Consider the following 6862-nt stretch of genomic DNA (forward strand, 5'->3'; position numbering starts at 1 on the left):
TTACTTACTCGATCAAACCGCCTCACACCACATATTGTCCTCAAACATCTCATTTCCAGCACATCCACCCTCCTGCGCACAACTCTATCCATAGCCCACGCCTCGCAACCATATAACATTGTTGGAATCACTATTCCTTCAAACATACCCATTTTTGCTTTCCGAGATAATGTTCTCAACTTCCACACATTCTTCAAGGCTCCCAGAATTTTCGCCCCCTTCCCCACCGTATGATTCACTTCTGCTTCCATGGTTCCATTCACTGCTAAGTCCACTTCCAGATATCTAAAACACTTCTCTTCCTCTAATTTTTTTCCCTAGGGATAGGGAAGAAAGAATACTTCTCATATTCCCTGCGTGTTGTAGAAGGCAACTAAAAGGGATGGGAGTAGAGGACTGGAAATGCTCCCCTCCTGTTTTACTTTCCAAAAGAAGGAACTGAAAAGAGAGACAAGTGAGGATTTTTTCCTTTTAAGACTCAGTCCCCTGTTCTTGACACTACCTCACTAATGCGGGAAATGGCGAACATGTATGAAAAAATATATATATACATTGGCAGAATGTATGCATAGTGCTATTGTACAAAGACAAAGGGGATAAAGGTGAGTGTTCAAATTACAGAGGTATAAATTTGTTGAGTATTCCTGGGAAATTATATGGGAGGGTATTGACAGAGAGGGTGAAGGCATACACAGAGCATCAGACTGGGGAAGAGCAGTGTGATTTCAGAAGTGGTAGAGGATGTGTGGATCAGTTGTTTGCTTTGAAAAATGTTTGTGAGAAATACTTATAAAAACAAATGGATTTGTAATTAGCATTTATGGATCTGGAGAAGGCATATGATAAAGTTGATACAGATGCTCTGTGGAAGGTATTAAGAGTGTATGGTGTGGGAGGTAAATTGCTAGAAGCAGTGAAAAGTTTTTATCGAGAATGTAAGGCATGTGTATGAGTAGGAAAAGAGGAAAGTGATTGGTTCCCAGTGAATGTTGCTTTGTGGCAGGGGTGCGTGATGTCTCCATGGTTGTTTAATGTCTTTATGGATGGGGTTGTTAGGGAGGTGAATGCAAGAGTTTTGGAGCAAGGGGCAAGTATGCAGTCTGTTGTCGATGAGAGGGCTTGGGAAGTGAGTTAATTTTTGTTCACTGATGATACAGCGCTGGTGGCTGATTTGGGTGAGAAACTGCAGAAACTGGTGACTGAGTTTGGTAAAGTGTGTGAAAGAAGAAAGCTGAGAGTAAATGCGAATAAGAGCAAGGTTATTTGGTTCAGCAGGGTTGGGGGACAAGTCAACTGGGAGGTAAGTTTGAATGGAGAAAAACTGGATGAAGTGAAGTGTTTTAGATATCTGGGAGTGGATTTAGCAACGGATGGAACCATGGAAGCGGAAGTGAGTTACAGGGTGGGGGAGGGGGCAAAGGTTCTGGAAGTGTTGAATTATGTGTGGAAGGAGAGAACATTATCTCGGAGAGCAAAAATGGGTATGTTCGGAGGAACAATGTTTCCAACAATGTTATATGGTTGTGAAACGTGGGCTATATAGAGGGTTGTGCGGAGGAGGGTGGATATGTTGAAAATGAGATGTTTGAGGACAATATGTGGTGTGAGGTGGTTTGATCGAGTAAGTAATGAAAGGGTAAGAGAGATATGTGGTAATAAAAAGAGTGTAGTTGAGAGAGCAGAAGAGGGTGTATTGAAATGGTTTGGTCACATGGAGAGAATGAGAGAGGAAAGATTGACAAAGAGGATATATGTGTTAGAGGTGGAGGGAACGAGAAGTGGGAGACCAAATTGGAGGTGGAAGGATGGATTGAAAAAGATCTTGAGAGATCAAGGCCGAAACATACAGGAGGGTGACAAGCGTGCAAGGAATAGAGTGAATTGGAACAATGTGATATACTGGGGTCGATGTGCTGTCAATAGATTGAACCAGGGCATGTGAAGCATCTGGGGTAAACCATGGAAAGTTGTGTGGGGCCTAGATGTGGAATGGAAACTGTAGTTTCAGTGCATTACACATGACAGCTAAAGACTGAGTGTGAATGAATGTGGTCTTTATCGTCCTTTCCCAGTGCCACCTTGCGCATGTGCAGGGGGAGGGGGTGCCATTTCATGTGTGGCAACGTGGCAATGGGAATGGATGAAAGCAGCAAGTATGGATTTGTACATGTGTATGTATGTATATATCTGTGTATGTATATGTATGTATACATTGAAATATTTAGGTATGTATATAAGCGTGTGAGCGTATATGTATATATATATATGTATGTGGGTGGATTGGGCCATTCTTTCATCTGTTTCCTTTTTCTCCAACTTTTGGAGTATCTCTATGGAGTCTACCACCTACACCATATCATCCACAAACCATAACTCATTCACCTTCCATGCCTCCCATACCCAGCATAAGATGTACTTGCCCCTCACTGTTTGACCCTAATATTCACCTCCCTTACCACCCTGTCCTTTAACAAATTAAACAGCCATAGTCCCATCATACATCCTTAACACAGACTCACCTTTGCTAGGAACCACTCACCTTCCTCCCTTCCTACTAATGTACATTCCTTGCTCCCCTGGCAAAAACTCATTCATTTAGTCTTTCTATTATGCAATTACATGTTCTTAGTAGCATTTGCAGGGCTTCTCTGTCATCTTATCATTCACTTTCTGCAAATCTACAAATGTCACATACAATTCACCTTTCTCTAAGATTTTCTCAAATTCTTTAAAGTAGAAATCTGTTCCACACATCCCCACCTCTTGTAAAGCCACATTACTCTACTCCAGTCAGATATTGTGTGCACTGCACCACCTTCTCAATCACTACTCTCCCATACACCTTACCAGATATACTCTGTAATTTGAACATTCAATTTTGTCCCCCTTGCCCTTATATAAGGGCACTATATTTGCATTCTGCCGGTCCTCAAGTAACTCACCTTGAGCCATAACGATGAATAGCCTGTCTAACTAATAAACTACAGTCACCCTCTTTTCCTAGAAACAACTGAAATCCCATCCTCTCCTGCTGCTTTGCCATACTTAATCTTACACAAGGCTTCATTACCACATAATAGTAACATTCTCTCTCTCTCTCTCTCTCTCTCTCTCTCTCTCTCTCTCTCTCTCTCTCTCTCTCTCTCTCTCTCTCTCTTTCCTTCCAAACACATCACATCTGCCACCCTATCACCTAACTTATTCAATGAATCCTTCAAAAATTCCAACTCATTTTCACCTTGTCTTTCCCTGCTTCCCTCACTCACTCTCATTTGTTCTCTTGTTCTCCTCACATGATTCACCTACATACTATTATTACATATCTATAATTCATGCATATATATATATATATATATATATATATATATATATATATATATATATATATATATATATATATAGATATATATATATATATATATATATATAACATTTTCACCATAAGAAAAAAGGCTCAATGAAGTGTATTGACTTGCAACACCTCAGTGAGTCAGGTAGATTCCCTGGGAAACATAAATGCCACTTCTTTCAGCCATCATAGTGTATGGGTAACTGACATCCTGGAGGAGTTTTTGATGGTGGTAATTACAACAGCATGCATCTTTAAGTATCCAAATGGCAATCCTCCCAGTTCAGTTGAGGGTAGAAGTTTACAAACTGCACAATTACATCCAGGCACATATAAAGGGTTTGGTCAAGGAGGGATGGGGTGAATTTTGAACTCACCATAATGATTATGTAAAGAATTGTATCTTGAAAACCTTGGCACATTTTGAGTTATGTGACTTAAAAAATCTAATAACAAATATAAGTCCAATTCTCATCTTCCCATCTTGTTGTACTGATATGTACTCATCATGGCAGAAAGTGTGGCATGCCTGACCTACACTGTTGAGGAAGCCTTGACCAGAATGATCAATGAGCATGTAAATGACTTTTAACTCCTCTTACTAAAGGTCTTTAACAACAACAATGTTCTTTTCAATTTTCTCCTATCTAAACAGTAATGAGCTTCACTACATACCTCCAGCAGTGAACAGTTGTTAGGCACTAGGAGCATACATATGGCTTGTCACCTGTGTGTAAAGTCATGTGTTGCAATAGCTTACACCAGTAGAAGAATATCTTTTAACATTGTCAATATTGACATGGCTTCTTTCCAGTATAAAGAACCATGTTCTCTAAACTACATCTCTGGAAGGTTTTTGGCAATACAGATGCAAATATTGCTTCTTTCTTAAATGAATATCCATGTGGTTCACCGGAAGGTCTTTAGCATTGTGAACATCTGTGTACTGCACCAAGTGACTCCTCTAAATTTTCTCGCAATGTGAATATTCAAATGATTTCACTTCTGTATGAATGGTCACGTGGTTCACTTAAATAATTCTCTGAGAGACTGACTTTTGACTGTGAACCTTTATATGATACATTAAATATTTAGAGGAAAGGTCTTTTGGCACTGGAAACATTCATGAGGCTTCTCTCCTGTATGAGTAGTTATGTGCCTCACTAAATCAGTCTTCTGAGAGATAGCCTTTTGGCATTACAAACATTCCTGTGGCCTCTCTCCAATATAAAGAGCCATTTGTCACACTATGCTACTTCTTCAGGGGAGAATCTTCTGTACTTGTGAACATTCATATGCTTCCTTTCTGTATGAGTAGTTGTGTGCACCACTAGCACATTCCTCCAGAAGCATGACTTTTGCAAGTGTTGAAATGTGAATGGTTTTTCTCTTGTATGAATAATCATGTATTGCATCAAATGATTCCTCCTGGAGAAAGTCTCTTGGCAATGTGAAAATTCATCTGGTTTCCCTTTTGTATAGGTATTCATGTGCCTCACTAACTGCATCCTCTGTGAGAAGGTATCTTGGCACTGTGAAGTGAACAATCAGATGGCTTTCCTCCTGTCTGAAGAAGTTATGTGCTGCAGTATAGTACTCTTCAAGGAGAAAGCCTCTGGGTACATTGTATTCATACAACATTTCTTCAGTACAGGTAAAACTGTACATCACTAAAGTGCTGCTATGCATCCAACAGTTGGAAATCCTACCCTTCCGTTTTTAGTTTTCCAAAAGAAGGAACAGAGGAGGGGGAGCCAAGTGAGGATATTCCCTCAAAGGCTCAGTCCTCTGTTCTTAACGCTACCTCGCTAATGCGGAAAGTGGTGAATAGTATGAAAAAAAAAGATATATATATATATATATATATATATATATATATATATATATATATATATTATCCCTGGGGATAGGGGAGAAAGAATACTTCCCACGTATTCCCTGCGTGTCGTAGAAGGCGACTAAAAGAGAAGGAAGCGGGGGGCTGGAAATCCTCCCCTCTCGTTTTTTTTTTGTTTTTTTTAATTTTCCAAAAGAAGGAACAGAGAAGGAGGCCAGGTGAGGGTATTCCCTCAAAGGCCCAGTCCTCTGTTTTTAACGCTACCTCGCTAATGCGGGAAATGGCGAATAGTATGAAAGAAAGAATATATATATATATATATATATATATATATATATATATATATATATATATATATATATATATATATATATATATATATATATATATGAACAAGGGCATGTGAAGCGTCTGGGGTAAACCATGGAAAGTTTTGTGGGGCCTGGATGGGAAAAGGGAGCTGTGGGTTCGGTGCCTTACAAATAACAATTAGACTGAGTGTGAACGAATGTGGCCTTTATTGTCTTTTCCTAGCGCTACCTCGCACGCGCTTGGGGGTATACTATGAGCATGCAGGATCTACAAGCTGCCACAGCGTTAATGATCATATTCAGAGAGTCCAGCAAACAATGGAATTATATAATGTATATGAAAATGTCGTATCATGATTTTCCTATGAAAAGGCATTCGTATCTCTGAGCGCAAGTTCTGCTTTCAGTGTTGGAAAAAAAAAAAGTAGTGTACCTACATATAATTGCACATAAAAGTGCAACATCAAACACTCAAAGAGTGATAAAGAAATAAGGGAAAAAAGGATTAAATAGAGGGATACAATTACTCTAAAGTTATACACCTCAGTATTAAAAGTCCTCAAAATTGCATTAAGAAATCAAAGGTACTAAGAGTTAATGGCAGGTATCTTAACCACCTGAGACGCGCTGATGATTTAATATGAATTTTACCAAATCCTCTGAAGTCAGCGGTTGAAGAACCTGGACAAGAGGGAGGAGGTGGAGCTCCTTTTACTTTAGTAAGGTGAGGTGCAAAGCCACATAGGTTCCGCCGCCATTGACACAGTCTCCGTAGGTTGTTGGCCTCAACCTGCAAAATCGGTTTTTCTCATGGTCAACTTTATGCTGGTTACCTCAGTGATGTAAATGGAGAGGACCTTTTCATCTTGGCACCAAAAGAAAATACGACCATTTGTGTAACCTGAAGCTATGCTAGGATTAATAAGTCAATTGCAGTAAAGTGGAAAAGAAATGGAAACACTTCTGTTATAAAGTATGGAAATGGAAATAAATCATTTATCAATTTCAAACTATGATTTTAATACATGAACAACTCCAGGAGGTCCAGAAACCTCCTGGAGTGAACAAAATTTTGTTGTCTGAAATAGGTTCATAATTTGACTCAAAAACAGGGAAATGTAGATTCATATAGAAAAAATAAAGAAAATCTTATTTCGGCCCAAGCTAAGCAGGGTACTCCTGTTCTCAAAAATATCATTATTGGGAAATATCGGGACGTGTGTGAGTATATGGGATATTTCAACTGAATGGATAAATATGTCATAAATTTCTGATTCTTAATATTAAGACCATCGCTCACATTTGGAAAAAGTTTGTATAATCAACAGGAGTTTGTGAATGTCGAATGACTACATTCCATTGATG

The sequence above is a fragment of the Panulirus ornatus genome, chromosome 34, assembly GCF_036320965.1.
Source record: "Panulirus ornatus isolate Po-2019 chromosome 34, ASM3632096v1, whole genome shotgun sequence".
Taxonomy (NCBI): Eukaryota; Metazoa; Arthropoda; class Malacostraca; order Decapoda; family Palinuridae; genus Panulirus; species Panulirus ornatus.